At 37.7% G+C, this 21,149-nt stretch overlaps 1 protein-coding gene across 10 annotated transcripts in view; it reads left to right on the top strand.

The window, feature by feature from the left end:
- Positions 1 to 21,149, top strand: part of LOC125225190 (very low-density lipoprotein receptor) — a 277,889-nt gene that overhangs the window by 199,519 nt on the left and 57,221 nt on the right. For 3 of the 10 annotated variants that reach the window (XM_048128782.1, XM_048128780.1, XM_048128785.1), the window contains exon 1: positions 15,740 to 15,875. The exons of 6 other annotated variants lie outside the window; for them this stretch is intronic. The gene's annotated coding sequence lies outside the window, so the exon portion shown is untranslated. Of the gene's footprint in view, positions 1 to 15,739; positions 15,949 to 21,149 lie in introns of those variants that run through there. One more of the 10 variants, XM_048128781.1, reaches the window with a different exon arrangement.

Consider the following 21,149-nt stretch of genomic DNA (forward strand, 5'->3'; position numbering starts at 1 on the left):
GCAGTTTAGTCGGTCAACCGTCCACTCCCAGGCTTGCAGAGTAAGTGCTCACCATTTGTAGACCGTTAGATATCTTTACAATGTAGGGCATGACGTGTAGAGGGAGGATTCTTATCGGGGGATATTTCTCGACCTATTGTACAGTATTATTGCTACTCGCTAAGCTCAAAAACCCCAATAACTATTAACTGGAGCAATACTCATGATTGGAAATGGTTTATATGTTATTGACTGGCTTTAGATATAATATATTTATGAAGCTAATAAACGCGGACCATTATAGATTCATTATGTTATGAACGATATTAAATATATCTATATACAAAGTCGAGTATGCTAATATTCTGACGCTAATTAATACCGAAACGTTTCACAAATTTAATGAACTGAACTATTGACTAATCGGTCGACGCATACATTTCGTTTGAAATAGTTAAACCTGTTACACCTTTTGTACTATTCCCATTTGAATGCGAACAAAGGAGGTACCTACTTCAAAACTAAATCTATAAATTTAGTTAATAATGTTTCGAGGAACCATTAATATTAATGGTTACCTACTACAATATCAGATAAATGTGTGTGTGATGGCAATGTGCGTGAAAACGTTGGCTGTAACCTAATATTATTAACTATAAAACACCCTTTTCTTGAAATGGGTATTTAATAAACGTAAATATAACATCACATCGGGTCCGCGTGTATTAGAAATTTTTCATAGAAAATAAACCCCGAGTCGAGTTAATCCACAAGAGCGGCCCGCGTTTATAGTTCTCAATCTTCTCTTTACTGGGGACGCTATTGCTATGTCTTGTATGGGAACCCTGCATTTTATGATTAAGCACTGAGACTTGGCACAGTTGTTCATTGGGTGGCCCTGAGTAGATAAAGATCGGGAGGCATCGAGAGCCCCCCTTAATTTAGGAGGGAGGAGGGGGGGAAGGCTGGCGCCTTCGCGCTTCCTTTGAAACCATATTTCTCTAAAACTATACAAAATTGGGCATGCGATATATCATTTTCGGATAAATGAAGGACGAGGAATTCATTTTTGGAACAAAAAAAATTTATTTTAGAACAAAAATACAAAATAAAATGGGAAAATCTGAAAACGAGATTTTTTTTTACACATATTATTGCACATTTTATGAAAACTGTAATGGTTTTTTCCAAATAAAAAATATTTTTTAATAGCTACATTTATCTAGTTTTAGAAAATGTATAATTTGTTATAGAAATATATTATAAGACGAGTGATAAAAAATAATTTACATCGCCCGATAGGGTGATTTGAATGCTCATTTCAATAAGTTTTGTCAATGATTTCAGGTATAATCACTATTTTTAACACACGAAAGCCGTAATCATTGTAGTTTATGGCTATTTTAGTGATTAATGTACTTAAAATAAAAAAAATACAAAAATTAAAAAAAATAAAAATGTGATAACTTTTTTATAACATTATCCTATTTTGTTCTTTCTATACAATATATATCTAAAAGCAATAAATATGAATAAAAACCACATTTATGTAGTTTATAAAAATATATAGTTTGTTACATAAATATATTACGAAACGCGAGATAAAAAATAATGAAAGTGACGTGGCAGGGCGATCTTGATGTACGGTACGGGTCAGCTTGTATGATTCGATGAGGTGAGGTAAAGGTAGGTACTCAAAGCTCTCAAAAAGTGTAGTTATTTAGAGTACTTCAAATTAAACAACATACTCCTATATAGTCTGAATTTAACTATTTATTTTACATGAAATGATCGATTGATATGATAGGTCAGATATATACATCTGATCCTAATACATCTTGTGAAATAGTAGTATTTGCATAATTTATGGATAATTCTTACTTGACATATTTATTATTCCAGATCTGCGTCCTGTACTTTGGTTAACGAGTGCCGAAAATAGTTATTAACCAAAAAAGACCGCCAAATTAACAGCATTTCACCGACAAAAGCTGCCTTGCACCATTTTTGTAAGGGTTATAGGTATATCAAGCTGTCCATTTATGGGGTCAACTAAACCCAATTCAAAATTTGCCATTATTTGCTACTTGTGGCTGGACGAAAGTCTGTAACAATTGGGATTTGGGAGCCTACTTGCCCGCAACGTTGCCTGTTGCTGCAGAAACATGCCTCGAAATTGTCGGATGCAGGTGTAATAAAAAACAGTGCTGCGTAAAGTGCAACCGTAAAAAAAGACTTTTTAAATTAAATGTTCGGAGCTGATGTGCTTATGCAGTGGATGTTGTGATATATACATAATTAAATTCAGACTATTCATGTTGTTTTATTTGAATAACTCAAAATAGCTACACTTTTTGAGAGCCTTGAGTACTAGCCCCGATACACATGTTTTCGTCAGACCATTTTTTGAGGTTCTCCTTTGTACAAAAGCAATGTCTTAGTTCAAAAATCATTAATGTTTAATGCTAATACGAATCTAGTTTATTTTTTATGGCACTATTAATAACTATCATTGATACTGAAAGGAAGAATATGACGATTTTTATTTTATCTTTTATGGATGGGTATAACCGATTTAAGGGGGCCCAAAGGAAGTAACTAAATTCTGCTAGTAAACTAAAAAATCTTCAAGCCTATGCATGCAGAACTGCTTTAGGAGAGGAGAACGTGATTAAGACATTTTTTTTGCAATATAAGTCACATGCAATTTTATTTTACAATCAAAATAAACTGTATTATAGGAGTTTTACAATTTTCTGTACTGGGTCGTGATATACCTACATGTGTAAACATTATTAGAATAAGTATATTTCTGTATTACTAGACGAACTCCACTGCATAGCGGGTAGTACCTTTACCTCACCTCATCGAATAGTGCAAGCTGACCCGAACATTAAAATTTTCATTTTCATTATTTTTTATCTCGCGTTTCGTAATATATTTATGTAACAAACTATATATTTTTATAAACTGTATAAATGTGGCTTTTTATTAATATTTATTGCTTTTAGATATATATTCTGTAGAAAGAAAAAAATAGGATAATGTAAAAAAAATTATCACATTTTTAATATTTTTTAATATTTTTTAAAATTTTTGTATTTTTTTTATTTTAAGTACATTAATCACTAAATAGCCATAAACTACAATGATTACGGCTTTCGTGTGTTAAAAATAGTGATTATACCTGAAATCATTGACAAAACTTATTGAAATGAGCATTCAAATCACCCTATCGGGCGATGTAAATTATTTTTTATCACTCGTTCTATAATATATTTCTATAACAAATTATACATTTTCTAAAACTAGATAAATGTAGCTATTAAATAATATTTTATATTTAGAAAAAACCATTACAGTTTTCATAAAACGTGCAATAATATGTATAAAAAAAAATCTCGTTTTCAGATTTTCCCATTTTATTTTGTATTTTTGTTGTAAAATACATTTTTTTTGTTCCAAAAATGAATCCCTCGTCCTTCATTTATCCGAAAATGATATATCGCATGCCCTATTTTGTATAGTTTTAGAGAAATATGGTTTCAAAGGAAGCGCGGTGGCGCCAGCCTTCCCCCCCTCTTCCCTCCTAAATTAAGGGGGGCTCTCGATGCCTCCCGATCTTTATCTACTCAGGGCCACCCAAGGAACAATCTGTGCCAAGTCTCAGTGCTTAATCATAAAATGCAGGGTGTTGTGCAATAGCGTCCCCAGTACTTGGAGCGTTGAGCAAATCTGCGGGGACCGAGTGTCGGAGCCAATGCTCCGCGATCTTAGAACAAATTGCTGGAAAAGACATTTCCAGCCCGTGGATCTTTGGTACTTTATACAGCTTTGTTTTTTATGTTATTTGTCAGATGAAGTTTGTACTTTTGTAGTACAATCAGACGATCTTGTCTTATTGAAGTTTATTATAAACGAAGTAATAACTAAATACCTCTTTCAATTAAATTAAGCAGAAAGTTTTCACCATATGGCCCCGACCATATGCTAAAGATCTTTTGTCAAAAATAAATTTTGAACATACATACATGCAATCACGCCTGTATCCCATAAAAGGGTAAGGCAGAGCATATGAAACTACTCAAGTTTCATTGCTACTCTTGGCAATTAATGTTGAACAATGAGTGGGTATCCAAATTTGCATGTTTTCACAAATAGGTATAGTACTACAAAACAGATAGAGCTAGCACAGTGTATTTCAGCGGTCTAACACGAAGCTCGAGTTTTCCTTAAACTTTTACACCTTTTACAATTCACACATTGACCACTGTTAGTTGTGTTTTGGAAAATGGGGGCCCGGTTGGTACTGAGAGTATTCATACTCTGCGGTAAACCGTTACAATAATTTGAATGAAGCGACCCAAAACTGCATTTCCAGTTACGTAGAAAATAGTCTACACTAGATAGACAATCAAGAAATCAGTTAATTGCTGCAGCACCTCTTTAAATTTAACAAATAATTTATTAATGAATAGTATAACATACTGCATTGTTACATACATTAACGACTTCGGTTACTCAATGGGAAGAGCCTCTGCCATTATTGACGTTTTAGAATACGAGTACATATAGCGTCATGTCAAAGAAAATGTACACATGTAATTTTTGGTTCTAGTAATTGGTAGCGCTGTTCTCTTTACAGTAAGCAACAAAACTAAGTATTTAAGGACGACGCATAGCGGTCGAAATTCTGTGCTTCATTCATAGTGTATGACAACGCCCGCGTCAACGCTACAGCAATGTCCTTGCAACTGTAATGATGCCGCAGTCGTCATCCGACTCTCATTTAAACTGAACTTTGAATCAAGGTGTCAATGCTGTCAATTCCTGTTATTGAAATACATATTTCGATAGCATGAAAAAAAAATTCTTTCACTTGTATTTCTGACGGTTGAAATCTCCGGATTACTCCCTACTAATCTGCAGGGAGAACCCGGGATTAACTCACAGGACTTTATTGGACAAACCCAACTGTTTCGTTTACATTGTAGCTGACTGTAGGTGACAAGCAAAAGTGCGAGAAAAAAGAATAGTTCCTAAATCTCGAATGTGTCTTTAGAATGAATTTTAAATGCATTTTTTTTGTTTTCTGCAGGAGGTGTGCTCAAAATGTGTTTAATTCATTAATCATTATTTTTACGGTATAAAAAATATTTTACAAAATACTACTCCATTATAACTTTTATACATATGTACGCCCACCGCCCTGGCATTGCATGCGTTACACAAAATCATAACAAATTATACACCTAAACCTTCCTCAAACAGCAATTTATTAATATGTGAAATAACTGCATGACAATGCCTGAGATTCTCAGACACTATAATACGAGTATGTATAGAATAAATTTCAAAAAAGCCTTCCGACAATTCTCGATCACTATTTACTAATCTGGATTAGTGTGAAACTGTCTAAAATAAATATTTACTTGTTCGTGCAAAAACCAATAACGTTTAGTCAGTTAAAGATTTTTCCGCGCAAATCGAATATGATTTTTATTAAACGCCAGCGAGTCGCGATTAGTTGCTGTAAATCCGTTCGCCCGTCGTGCTCGACGTTTTATCTCGAATGTAAACTCCGGGCAATATCACAGCCCTTTCATAATTCGTGCGCCGAAAATTCTAGCGGGATTTTCATAGACATAGACATATACACATATACGAATAAAATACCACAGAGTTAGAGTAGTTCTGCGCGTCAATTCTACAAAATACAATCTCTTAGAATTTACTTGTACAAACAATATACTCTTACATAGCCTAATCCTTATATAGGTACCTATTTGAGAAACGAAACGTACCTACCATATCTCAATTGTACCTACCATATTCTTAGAAATAAATATTATGATTATGATGATTATGATTATGATTACAAGTTATATTAAGGCTTAGATCGATGATACATCATGCAAATAGAAAAATATTTTGCCGTTCTGAGAATATATCAATCAGATACAAATACATATCAAAGATACAAATACAAATAATTTATGAATAAAAACATAATTGTATAGTGATTGTTCTTAAAGAATACGAAAGAAGAGATACTTATTCTAAAACACCAGCCAAAAGAAGTAAAGTTTTTGATAAGCATTTGTCGATGTGTAAATTTCTACATTTGTGCTGGTAAGAAAAGGATTTGGAATTACAAAACTTTGCAATTTATGAATAAGACGGTAATCTCATACTCATGCTACACAAGTACCCAAGTCATTAGGACATGCCCAGTTTTCATGAATAAAATATTACAGTACACGCGACATCTGTTTTATTAGAAGTCTGTGAGATTTCTTGCTTTCCATTGTTGTTACGGTTTACAGCCGTATGGATAAACCAGGGAGGGGTTGTATTACAAATTAACAAGGAAGTCGAAATGAGGCAGGTTGATGCTCGTTGTCGTGCGGTGCGTAGCTATGACACTGACACGTGATAATGATAAGTTATAACATAAAATGAAAATAACTATATCATAATTACTTAAGAATTCAAATTAATTAATATTCAGACGTTGTTTGATGTTTACCTTAGTTATATTTGTGTTATTCTTAAGTAAACAGAAACTTTATTATAGTATTACTAATTAAATATTCAATGTAAGCTAACTTTGATTTTGTACTTGTCCTAAATTAATTAAATTTAAAGTGAAGGATCCTAAAATAGCAAAATAACTTTAGATACTTGTTGAGGACATGTGGGCGGTTAACTTGTATAGAGTGAAGGAATCTTGCTGTAACTACGAATATATCTGCCTAGTTCGAACTTTAATATAGGCACAACAAATATTAGGTATCGGGTATACCAGTGCCACATCAAAAGTGACGTTTCTAAAAGAAAAAATCTATGACACTGATTTTATAACCGATCCATGAAGTACCTAGCCAACCTTGTGGACTATTGACCTAATATCAGTTTGCATCGGGCCCTAAATTCATCTGGTTGCTGATAATGCTTACATGTCAGGCTAGGTTACCATGTGCGCAATATGTAGTGCGCAGAATAGTTACATACATATTCAGCATCATCGTCCTCCTTGCGTTGTCCCGGCATTTGCCACGGCTCATGGGAGCCTGGGGTCCGCTTTGACAACTAATCCCAAGATTTGGCGTAGGCACTAGTTTTACGAAAGCGACTGCCATTTGACCTTCCAACCCGAAGGGTAACTAGACCTTATTGGAATTAGTCCAGTTTCCTCACGATGTTTTCCTTCACCGAAAAGCGACTGGCAAATATTAAATGACATTTCGCACATAAGTTCCGAAAAACTCATTGGTGCGAGCCGGGGTTCAAACCCGCGACCTCCGGAACGAAAGTCGCACGCACTTACCGCTAGGCTACCAGCGCTTTTATATACATTATTAAAGATCGTTATCAGGGTGCACTTTTCGTGGCAAGTGGTACGGTTGGCAAAGAAAAACAAATACATTTAAATATTCACTTTGTTCTTAACTACAAAATAAATACTTACCTTCTTAGGATTACACCTATATTTTTAAAACAATATACGTCAAATAAATAAATAAATAAAATAAATAAATATTATAGGACATTTTTTACACAGATTGACTGAGCCCCACGGTAAGCTCAAGAAGGCTTGTATTGTGGGTACTCAGCAACGATATATATAATATACAAATACATATATACATAGAAAACATCCATGACTCAGGAACAAATATCTGTGCTCATCACTCAAATAAATGCCCTTACCGGGATTCGAACCCGGGACCGCGGCTTAGCAGGCAGGGTCACTACCCGCTAGGCCAGACCGGTCGTCAAAAATCAAATCAAATGACATTAATTATGTATGCCATAAAAATACATTACGCGAAGTGTAATTATATTATTTAAATCCAAATAATCAAATGCACTCTAGATACGACTAATTATCTAGAATTGTTATTAAAGTAGTTCAAGTCAAAAGTAGTGCACGAAGTAAGACGAGCACGGAGGAGTGCAATAAAGTGCACGAATCACCACCAGTATCTTCATTCACAGTATGGATACACAATACCTAGATTTTATAAAAACCTTCTTGTAACTTCTGTCAACGTAGAAAGGTCATTTAGTTATTTAAAATGGATTTTTTCTAATCGACGTGAACGACTGACAGCCAAATGTGTTGAACAATTTTTTGTTATTTATTCAATGTAATTTGGCTAAGTAATTATAAATATGTATATATTTCATAATTTTTTAAGTATATGTAGTGTTTTAAATACTTGTGTATTTGTTTTTTTGTCAACCATACTCTGCCACCAATACAGCACGCTGATAACGATCTTTATACATTATGCATTATTTCGCTAATTGTAAGTTTCTTGAGACAGATGAGACACACGGCAAAAATGCAGACACAAATACTCAAGTCACCAGTTGTGCGTTTTCACATCAGACGCCAGAACACGTTTATGCGCTCGTGCAATTATCTCAGTGATGCAATTTCTCTCCGCCGCAGATAAGCTTGTCCGGCAAACAATGCATTTAGGGCTATTTTGGACCTAAGGATTCAAAATGAAATTGCAAAAGCAATCATCCGAGGTTAACTGGTAGAAAATGCCTTAAAGTATTAAATCCGCCTTCTTACGTATACTGAGATTTTTTCTAATGTGCAATAAAGACTAATAAGTAAATAACTCTTCTTAGGGTGGCGTTTCTTGCCGTAGGTTGGCTATCATAGAAGCAATTTCAACTGTTGTCGCTACAGTTACAACAGAACTGCGATCTGGTGTTCATCTTGCCTGAGGTCTTGAACCACGAGGTACGTCTTCGTCTTCGTTTTTCACGTTTTGTTTCCCTTTGATTTTCCCGTATTAACCTCTGGATGACCAAAGTTTTTTTTATACTACGTCGGTGGCAAACAAGCATACGGTCCACCTGATGGAAAGCGGTCACCACCTATGGACACCTGCAACTCAAGGAGTGTCACATGCGCGTTGCCAACCCATTAGAAACTTGTACACTCCCTTTTGCTGTGTGAAGTACAGGGAGAGGAGGAGGAGGAGGTTTCTGGATATTTACAGTAAGTAAGTTATCTAAAGACTTACCCCCTTATTCATAAACGTTCACTAAAGTTATCAAGCCGATAAAGTTCGTTTGTCCCTTTCCGACATATTGGCGTGATAGAAAGGGACAAACGAACTTTATCGGCTTGATAACATTAGTGAACGTTTATGAATAAGGGGGTTAGTGTGTTCTATTTTGCACTCTCTGCAGCACACTTACATTAGTTAGTTCATGAGAATAGGAACAGTAAATTCGATATCTAAAGGAAGTTAAAATAATTGAATTCAGAATTTTACGGTTGCGATATCTTAAAAGTTCAAAGCCGAGTGGCTGATGTGAACGAAAGCGAGCAACGGATAATCAGATTGAATGTTAATGAAATTTGAATCGACTTATTGTCGCTGAGAGCCCCGAGTTATGTATTTATTTATGACCTAAATTTCACACTGTTACATTGCTCCTTAGAAAAAACTCTTTAAGACGCTACAGGAGCGAAAATACTAAAATGGAAAGGCCCCCCCCCTTACAATTTGGGAATTCTAGTTTAATATACTAGTGTTATTAACTAGATTTATCGAAAAAATATTATCCATTAAGAACAACTCAGATATTGCGGAAAAATCTCCCTCTCCCTCTCGACTGTTTGAAAGGTTTCCCTCTCGACTGTTTCCTCCTTCAAAACTTAATCAATCGTAACGAAATTTAAGAATCTGAATAACAATGAAATCAGGGACCGGACAACCCCTTCCGCGCTACAAGCCTTTCATTGGGAATCCCTAACGTAAGGACGACCCAATCGAGAGACTCTCCCTTTCGAACTGCAAGCCCATTCATTTGACTAGCCCTTACAAAAAACTAAGCAAAACAATAAAGCTAGCCCTGTGCATTGGCTTAGCGCTATCCGATACGGCTTGCAAGCCTTTAATAAGGGTTACCCTTATTTTAAGCGCTATTTATAAGGCTTTCCCTTTTGTTAAAGCGTAGTCGAGCCTTGCGTAAAAGAGACAGGATTATGAATCTAAGCTATTGTAAGAACAGGAAGGAAAATGCGCTGTTGCCACTCCGCACTATGCGCCCCATTTTTAATTTTGCAACGAAACATGTTTTCGTTGGATAAAAGTAGAACACGGCTAGAAATTATTTTTAATGAACTGGGAGACAAGGAAGTGATGGATCGCCTGATGGTAAATGATCATCGCCGCCCATAGATCAGTATGTACGTTCGTACGTATGAATGTATGTAGGTATGTATGAATGTATGTAGGTATGTATGTATGAATATAATTATGTAAATATGTATGTATGCATGTAAATATACAGTGTTGGCCGAAAATCAATACAATTAACCATTAACATTACACATTGAAAACGTTAATTGTCAACATAAAAACAAGCCGTTTTCGTCATCCAACTCGCCTTGATGAGTTAATTGGGTGAGCAGTTCCTAAGATAGAGCTGATGCTGAACCCTGGCTTTTCCCAGGGGAACGCGGGTTTGGTTTAACATAGGCAAGCGCTGTTTTCGTCATCGGACTTGTTTTGATGAGTACTTGAGTGAGCAGTAATCAAGGTAGAGCTGATGCTGAACCCTGGCTATTCCTAGGGGAACGCGGGTTTGGAGTAACATAGGCAAGCGCTGTTTTCGTCATCGGACTTGTCTTGATGAGTACTTGTGTGAGCATTGCAGTAACCAAGGTAGAGCTGATGCTGAACCCTGGCTACTCCTAAGGGAACTCGGGTTTCGTGCAACATAGGCAAACGCTGTTTTCTTCATCGGACTTGTATTGATGAGTACTTGAGTGAGTAGTAACCAAGGTAGAGCTGATGCTGAACCCTGGCTTTTCCCAGGGGAACGCGGGTTTGGAGTAACATAGGCAAGCGCTGTTTTCTTCACCGGACTTGTCTTGGTGAGTACTTGAGTGAGCAGTAACCAAGGTAGAGCTGATGCTGAACCCTGGCTTTTCCCAGGGGAACGCGGGTTTGGAGTAACATAGGCAAGCGCTGTTTTCTTCACCGGACTTGTCTTGGTGAGTACTTGTGTGAGCAGTAACCAAGGTAGAGCTGATGCTGAACCCTGGCTATTCCTAGGGGAACGCGGGTTTGGAGTAACATAGGCAGGCGCTGTTTTCGTCATCGGACTTGTCTTGATGAGTACTTGAGTGAGCAGTAACCAAGGTAGAGCTGATGCTGAACCCTGGCTATTCCTAAGGGAACTCGGGTTTCGTGCAACATAGGCAAACGCTGTTTTCGTCATCGGACTTGTCTTGATGAGTACTTGAGTGAGCAGTAACCAAGGTAGAGCTGATGCTGAACCCTGGCTTTTCCCAGGGGAACGCGGGTTTGGTGTAACATAGGCAAGCGCTGTTTTCGTCATCGGACTTGTTTTGATGAGTACTTGAGTGAGCAGTAACCAGGGTAGAGCTGATGCTGAACCCTGGCTATTCCTAGGGGAACTCGGGTTTCGTGCAACATAGGCAAACGCTGTTTTCGTCATCGGATTTGTCTTGATGAGTACTTGAGTGAGCAGTAACCAAGGTAGAGCTGATGCTGAACCCTGGCTATTCCTAGGGGAACTCGGGTTTCGTGCAACATAGGTAAACGCTGTTTTTGTCAGCGGACTTGTCTTGATGAGTACTGGTAAAGCTGATATTGAACTCTGGCTGTACCTAGGGGAACTTAGGTTTGGTGCAACATAGACAAACCCGGTTTCCGTTATAGGCCCTGCCTTTATGAGGACTTGGGTGCGCAGTACCCAAGCCACTGCTGTAGCTGAGACCTGGTGGTACCTAGGGGAACTCAGGTTCGGTGCAATATAAATAAACGCTGTTTTCTGTTCATAGTATGTTTCGTGTGAAATATCTTAGACTCGTCTTTATGACTGGTACTTAGTTGAGTTGAGTAGTACCATAGAATCTGTCAAACTATTTCTGTTGATTGTTGTGAATTCTATGAAGATCGTTTGAAACAGAAATACTTTTCTGGTGGCAATCAAGCATACAGCCCGTCTGATAGTAAATAGTTACCGCAGTCTATGGACGCTTGGAACTCCAGTATTCTCCTTATTCCCTGTGTTACTATTAGTGAAATCGACTGTACTTAATTTTGATATTCAAATGGATATACATACGTATTTTTTTAGACATAAATAAAGTGTTTTGTGTATGGTAAATTAATAAATTTGTTCTAACTACTTGATATTAATATTCACTTCTGGTAGGATTTTTGTTCAGTTATGTTTTATTCCTAACTTGACATTGCATGAAATATTTCTATATTATAATGCACCGAAACCAGAGTTGCCCTAGATACCGCCAGGGCTCAGCTACAACGCTGTCTTGGCTATTGCGCACCCAAGTCCTCGTCAAGACAAGTCCGATGACGCAAACAGAGTTTGCCTATGTTACACCAAACCCGAGTTCCCCTAGGTACAGCCAGGTTTCAGCATCAGCTCTATCTCGGGTACAGCTCACCCAAATACTCATTAAGACAAGTCCAATGACGAAAACAGCGTTTGCCTGTGTTACACTAAACCCGATTTCCCCTAGGTGCAGCCAGGGTTCAGCATCAACTGGACTTCGGGTACTGCTCACTCGAGTACTCATCAAGACAAGTCCGATGACGAAAACAGCGTTTGCCTGTGTTACACTAAACCCGAGTTCCCATAGGTGCAGCCAGGGTTCAGCATCAGCTGGAATTTGGGTACTGCTCACTCGAGTACTCATCAAGACAAGTCCGATGACGAAAACAGCGTTTGCCTGTGTTACACTAAACCCGAGTTCCCCTAGATGCAGCCAGGGTTCAGCATCAGCTGGACTTCGGGTACTGCTCACTCGAGTACTCATCAAGACAAGTCCGCTGACGAAAACAGCGTTTGCCTGTGTTTCACTAAACCCGAGTTCCCCTAGGTGCAGCCAAGGTTCAGCATCAGCTGGAATTCGGGTACTGCTCACTCGAGTACTCATCAAGACAAGTCCGATGACGAAAACAGCGTTTGCCTGTGTTACACTAAACCCGAGTTCCCCTAGGTGCATCCAGGGTTCAGCATCAGCTGGACTTCGGGTACTGCTCACTAGAGTACTCATCAAGACAAGTCCGATGTCGAAACCAGCGTTTGCCTGTGTTACACTAAACCCGAGTTCCCCTAGGTACAGCCAGGGTTCAGCATCAGCTGGACTTCGGGTACTACTCACTCGAGTGCTCATCAAGTCCGATGACGAAAACAGCGTTTGCCTGTATTACACTAAACCCGAGTTCCCCTAGGTGCAGCCAGGGTTCAGCATCAGCTAGACTTCGGGTACTCATCAAGACAAGTCCGATAAAAAAAACCGGCCAAGAGCGTGTCGGGCCACGCTCAGTGTAGGGTTCCGAAGTTTTCCATATGTTTCTCAAAAACTACTGAACCTATCAAGTTCAAAACAATTTTCCTAGAAAGTCTTTACAAAGTTCTACTTTTGTGATTTTTTTCATATTTTTTAAACTTGTGGTTCAAAAGTTAGAGGGGGGGGGGCGTACTTTTTTTCCTTTAGGAGCGATTATTTCCGAAAATATTAATATTATCAAAAAGCAATCTTAGTAAACCCTTTATTCATTCTTAAATACCTATCCAACAATATATCACACGTTGGGGTTGGAATGAAAAATATTATCAGCCCCCATTTTACATGTAGGGGGGGTACCCTAATAATTTTTTTTTTCCATTTTTTATTTTTACACTCTGTTGGCGTGATTGATATACATATTGGGACCAAATTTCAGCTTTCTAGTGCTAACGGTTACTGAGATTATCCGCGGACGGACGGACGGACGGACAGACAGACATGGCGAAACTATAAGGGTTCCTAGTTGACTACGGAACCCTAAAAAGCAGCGTTTGCCTGTGTTACATCTGAGCAAAGAAGGAGCCTATCATAACTATAAGTATTTGGTATTGAAAATTGAACCTTATTTTATCTACAGCCGTTTCCATCAAACAGAAACGCGCAAATATCACACACAGTGCCGCCGTAGGTAACGATCGTATGTTATTTCGTTCGGAGTAATGTGTGCTTTATGAGCGTGGTACAGGATTTAAACTCGCACGATATGCTATAAGGGAAAGCAAATAAAACCCAATATAAGGCTTACCCTTATGGCGTTAGGCTGAGCCGATGATAAGGGTTTTGAAAGGGTATTGGGCTATTTTAGGTAAGCGCTTTCGTTAGGGCTTTAAAAGCAAAATGAAAGGGTATCGCGTCAAAAGGGTAGGGTAAGTTAAGCCTAACGAAATACCCATACAAAACCCCGTATAAGGGATAGCGGGCCGGTCCCTGAATGAAATAATCTGTGTCGGACCGTTTAGTTTTTTTGGATAATTGTCATCAATTTTGAACACCACGCCTTTTACGCCATAATCAATAACGTCGTATTTGGAAATTTTTGATGGGCTTTAAAAATAACAATATCAAAAAAATCAAAACGGTCCGACACAGATAAAAATAATAATAATCTGTGTTGAAAAAATCATTGCTCTATCTTCAAAAACCAGGGAGGAAATAGTCGAGAGCGTTTGTTTGGAGAATTGACCCCTCCTGTATCGTCTTAATATCCCAATCACCAATATACTTAATTTTGTTTGTTGATAAACGTTTGGGTATAATTTGTTTCCGTTGAAAACCAAATTTAGTGCAGCTGATGCAATAATCACGCGTGCCTGCGTAGCACGAAAAGCTCTCTTGGAGGCTGCGTATACGCAGACAGGTCGCGCCTGATGCAATTAATCATTATACCGACATCAGTCAAGTGGCCTAGTTGCAATTTATAGCCACGGGTCAATAACCTAAGCTTAGCTGTAGGCACAAAAATTCGTATTATTTCTAGATTTTGGTGTCAAAACATATTATTATTCTATTTAATAATCGAATTGCGTATGTCAACAAATGAACAAATGCGCAATATATAAGAACAAATATTATGATTTTATGATCAATGATAACCAAAGACCTATATAACTTCGTATAGACAGATAAAGTCTAAGAAAAAAACGTACCCCGAAACCATACAGAAAAAGGTACGGTGAGCTAGATGGCGATACACCTTTGGGGTACGCTCGGCTAGATGGCGCTAATATTAATATTTGACATTTTGAAACATATCAAGCTAAGAATATGGGCCAAATTGTCAAAACTGGGGTTCAAAAGTTTTAAGCCGTGTCGAAAGATGGCAGTCTATGCACTGTGATTACACATTTTACTTTGACAGTAACGCTCTTTAATAATCTATCCTCTTTGATGATAACTAAGAAAAATAACTTATAAATAGGGAATTATGTAATTATTTTCGTAATAAAGAAGTCATGTATCGTAACTATGATATTTGTAAACATTATCTTCTTCAGTACCTACTTTTAGTCGCAGTACCGAATTGCTTGTCAGACTTATGTATTACCGCTTAGTTTTGTAATAGAAAGAAATTCGGGCATCAAAACGTGGTTTCTTCTCGACGGTTGCCTAACTCAAGTTGCTAACCGCGACTCGCGATTTCGTAACGTCTAATAGGCGATATAACATCGATTTTTCACACAAAGGGAGGTTAGTAGCGCAACAGCAACCCCTATTCAATAAAAATCACATTTTCTTTCACAAGTCGGCTGCCTGGGTGACATTCATGGCGGAGTTTAGTGACTTCCGAAGTAGCAGGTTATCAGACACGAAGGAGGGGGAGGTGCTGGAGGGTAAGGCTGGATGCTGCGTTCTCCCCTCATTCGCGTCCCTAGCCCCGGCGCGCTCGGACGCGTTGCCCGCGTTTTCACGTACAACGGTTTACGTGACAGCATTTTATTTATTTACGAAACGGCTTTTAAATCGTTTACTCTCACATATACTGTTCTTCTGTTTTAATGCTGTGCCGGAGGTTTGTTGTGACTGAAGTGAAGAAGTGATTTTTACGATTCCTTTGTTCTTTTATTTACGACTAATGATATCAGGTATCAAAAAATATACTAGCTAAAATCGAAATAATAGACATACTTAATTTAAAAAAAATGTAACTGCGCACTTTGTAATATTGAAATTCTAACAAAAAGCATACCTATTCAAATTATGTGTATAATAACATCTAACGTGTTAAGATTGTTAAGGCTATTAACATAATGAGTCGTAAGGTAATAAACAACAACCCAACCTTTATCTAAACGATTTATCTCATAAATCTGGTCGGATCACTCCGTGTCTAAGGCATAAAAGCCTCCCTTAGCTACCGCTTTCTATTTATAAACATCATCTTAGAGATTCAACTAGAATATGCAACGGTAGTCTAACTTGAGATCGAACAGATTAAGATAACAGAACTTCGATTGGGCTTTAATTGTTTTTAACTCAATAAATTAATAGGGTTAATTATTAAATTGTCTGATAAAGGATTTTCATTTCGCGCGCTCCATGCAGCAGAGCATTATATATTATGCACAGAAGCTGAATGTCAAATACAATCACTATTGCACACTTCCATCTTAACACTTTCGCTACCAAGAACCCGACTGTCGGGCACACCGCTCGTAGAAGCGTAGCCGATTACATGGGGAAACCCGTATGTAGCGAAAATGTCGTAGCGCCGCGTAGAGCCCGGTTTCGAAAGTGTTAAAGGCCGGCAACACCTCCTCTGGTGTTTCGGGTGTCCATGGGCGGCAGTTATCGCTTACCATCAGGCGACCTGTCTGCTCGTTTGCCTCCTATCCCATAAAAAAAAAACAGCAACAGATGTAGAGGTAAACACCATGTACTTATTCGGTCTTATCGCTAAAAAGCGATGTCATCCAGGCAACTAACGAATGGCTTTTACTCGTGTTTGCTATTTTTAGGGTTCCGTAGTCAACTAGGAACCCTTATAGTTTCGCCATGTCTGTCTGTCTGTCCGTCCGTCCCTCCGTCCGTCCGTCCGTCCGTCCGTCCGTCCGTCCGTCCGTCCGTCCGTCCGTCCGTCCGTCCGTCCTTCCGTCCGTCCGTCAGTCTCAGTAACCGTTAGCACTAGAAAGCTGAAATTTGGTACCAATATGTATATCAATCACGCCAACAAAGTGCAAGAATAAAAAATGGAAAAAAATGTTTTATTAGGGTACCCCCCCTACATGTAAAGTGGGGGCTGATATTTTTTTTTTTCATTCCAACCCCAACGTGTGATATATTGTTGGATAGGTATTTAAAAATGAATAAGGGTTTATTAAGATCGTTTTTTGATAATATTAATATTTTCGGAAATAATCGCTCCTAAAGGAAAAAAAAGTGCGTCCCCCCTCTAACTTTTGAACCATATGATTAAAAAATATGAAAAAAATCACAAAAGTAGAACTTTATAAAGACTTTCTAGGAAAATTGTTTTGAACTTGATAGGTTACATTAGTTTTTGAGAAAAATACGGAAAACTACGGAAACCCTACCCTGAGCGTGGCCCGACACGCTCTTGGCCGGTTTTTTTTTTAAATTAAAAACACAATTCTATAGTCTCACATAGAATTGTGTTTTAGGTAGTTAAATACATGTTTAGGTATTTAAATTGTAAAAAATGGGCCTTGATTAGTGTTACATTTATTGATTTGTAAACTAAACACGTACTTATTAGGTCAGCAATTACCGTCAACTTTGTACAAAAATTAAGGGAAAAGTTAAATTTGTTTTTATTAATTCCTATTTTGTTACCAAGATTTTGTTGATGAATTGAGATTTTATTAAGTTTTATTTCGTCATTAAGGTTCTCTAGTATCTATATTTTCTTAATTATAACAATTATCCTGTATATATCTTACGAAAGTCGAATTATATTACTAAATGTTGGTAACAAAATAGGATCAATTAAAATTTGCTGACGTGGCATTGTACAAAGTTGACGGGAATTGCTGAGGTATGGTGTGGGCCATAACATTGGGTAATGCAAACTCATCTTTTAACTGTATAAAATTACAATAATTCGTTATTATTATATATTCACTGTTACGATTATCGATTTTTATTTCTAACTTAATAAGGAACTCTTATAAATACCTATATTATCTGACTTCTGAAAAAAAGGTTGACTATGATGCGGAGTTTTAGGCTATTGAAGGGAGTCCAAATCTTCAGTGTTCAGGTTCAACATTTGCCACGATATGATTTCAGCGGTTTTACTGGTTCTAGTGATAAGCTCATTTTCTTGTGTGTTGTATTATTTTCTGGTACAATAAAGTGTTTTACTATTACTACTACTACTAAATGTGATGATGATGTTTTTGTTTAATCATATTTTATAAGATCAATGTACTCGCAATGAATTATTGCCGTTCATGTTCTTACATTTTTAGCCATGGACAGGCCATCTTGCCTAAAAACATAGAGGTCCATTTTTACCGACTTGATTATTCAAACATATCAACTGCAACATTGTGAGGCGTCATTATTCATTTTTCAAACGTTCCAATTATGTAGGTAGAAACATTTGGTAGGTAAACGATTTTTTTTTCATAGAACATTTTCAACATAACATTTTTCATGTCCGCCATACGGCCATTTAAATTTTTCCTCAATGTTTTATACTTGTATAGGTAATATTCAAATCGCTTGAGTAAAACCGGATCAGTTAACAACTCTAGGGCTAACCCTCGTAATTAATGTAATTGATCGTATTTGAAGACACGTGTTCTTTAATCTTATGATTGATATGTCTATAATTTACATTGACTTAATCAAAACCGTGTGTGCACATCTCATCTATCTCTAAGCGTCAATCATACCGATTCAGTAACACAACACCACTTAATTGTGTCTAACAAATTCAACCTGCTATTAGGTACCTGTGCAGTATGAGGCCGGGTGAATGTCCAATATTTATGTCTAAGACTGATATAGTAAACTATTGCAATCTTGCCCTACCCTACTTGTACTAGACGGCCTCCGTGATGGAGTAAAAAGTACAAAACTGCGCTTTCGATCCGGACCCATGAGTGCTGAGCGAGTTTCTATCTGGGATGACAACCTAGAACGCAATAAATTGAAACTGCGAGTTATAAAGAAATGTCGTAAAAAATATGATAAAACTTTTAACTAACTACTACCCCGGGCACTTTTGCATATATGCAGCGCCGGCCCGTGCACTCGATCAGGGTAGAGCGAGTTTGAGTTCCGGCGCCCTTGGGAAGAAGCTCTACAACGTAGATAAAAAAATCGCGAGCGTAGCGAGCGCGAAATTTTTTTCATAGTAATGCCGTAATTTAAAGATTTACGCAATACAGAATTTAAGGATTTCATCATACAGAGTACGAAAGGGGACAAGGGTTGAACTTTCTCAGTTGCACCCTAATATAGTTACGTGGGACTGAACGTGGATATCATGTACATAAAATAACAAACAAAAGTACTATAGTGGCCAAGTCAGAAAAGCAAACTTGAAATGAAAACGCGAGCGCTGCGAGCTCGAAATTTTTTCTAAGTAACTAAAAGAGAACTGACATAAATAGTAAGCGCGAGCGAAGCGAGCGTGATTTTTTTTCCTATTGACGCACTTTGATCAACTGCAGAGCTGCGATCTTTGACATATTTTGGGGTATTTCGACTTCACAGGGCGCCTATGTTCCCGACTTTTATGCCTTATATTTCGCCATCACTATTGTTTTTAAGAGTTATAATTAAAACATTAACTGCGAACTCGATCGTCACCGTCAGGATGCCCATTTCGGTATTTTGCCCCTAAGTGCCCTTCGGGATCTTAGTCCTTTGAAGTTCGCTCATCTCCTGTGACTCACAAAATTGCGCCTCTCTGAGACGTTTTACGCCTTTGGCTTTGTGAGGCACTCCGCTTTGGACTATCGGATAAACTCATATTTTTGCATTTGGATAACGACGTAGCTTTGTCACTGGGCCGCAAAACAATGTGGTTCGTCAAGGGCTAGAATCCTCCTTTTACGGCGCCCTAGCAACAGCGCCGTTATGAATGGCTATGTGGTGCAACTTTCCACTTAATCTGAATTACAAATCTAGATTTTCAATAGTTGTATTAATTCCAGACTCCTCTCGCCATTTTGTGATATGTGCGCGCCCACGCAATGTATATTTTTTTTGTATGGATTTTTCCACATTCTCGATTCCGGCGCCCCCCTACCATGTGGCGCCTAGAGCGGCCGCTCCACTCGCTCTACCCTTAATCCGGCCCTGCATATATGCAAACCTTTACTCAGTAAATACAGATAGAAAACTAGGTAGTTATTACCTTTGCAATAGCCACAATATAATGACTTTATTGTTAGTTTTAGGTCAATTTCATTTTTTAAATTATATTACTTATTTATTTGCGAATTCCTAAACCTAAAAAAAAATAATAGAAATAAGGTACACAAACAATTTATAATTTCACAATGATCTTTAGCATTTAATCGTTTATATTTTGCCACATTCACAAAGGTAAATGATATTTATTGTGGGAAAGGAACATTCTCTCCGAAAGATAATTTGCTATCCTTAACTGGAAGGCTGGGAGACGTGTTGCAAGCTCTTAGTAGTTATGGAAATATGAAAGCAAACTGAACTAAGAAGTTGGAGTATGAACCGAATTCAATATAGACTAGGGGGAACGGGTACGTATAGGACATTATAAGATCACAAAAATATCTTCATGCATTTATTGCCAGCTTATTTTTTGAGTTTTTATGTTAACTTAGGTAAAAAGCTTTTTTTTTGGGGAAACTCTTACGAATTGTGGCACATTATATGTAGATGAAGCTTTACCTAATCATACTTCATACGAATATTATAAATGAGAAAGTGTGTGTCTGTTTGTTTGTCCGACTTTCACGGCAAAACGGAGCGACCAATTGACGTGATTTTTACTAATAATTACGCGAGCGAAGCCACGGGCAAAAGCTAGTAGTTTATATTTCAACTAGCTTTTGCCCGCGGCTTCACTCGCGTTAGAAAGAGACAAAAAGTAGCCTATGTCACTCTCCATCCCTTCAACTATCTCCACTTAAAAAATCACGTCAGTTCGTCGCTCCGTTTTGCCGTGAAAGACGGACAAACAAACAGACACACACACTTTCCCATTTATATTATTAGTATGGATTTCGATTCGAATTTTCCCCTTGTAGTCATCGGCCAAATACATTGTAACGACGAACATCCGATCTCGAGATGACTTGGGGAGTTCCAATTACTTAGTAAACTGTGT

Source organism: Leguminivora glycinivorella, chromosome 4 (genome assembly GCF_023078275.1).
Source record: "Leguminivora glycinivorella isolate SPB_JAAS2020 chromosome 4, LegGlyc_1.1, whole genome shotgun sequence".
Classification (NCBI taxonomy): domain Eukaryota; kingdom Metazoa; phylum Arthropoda; class Insecta; order Lepidoptera; family Tortricidae; genus Leguminivora; species Leguminivora glycinivorella.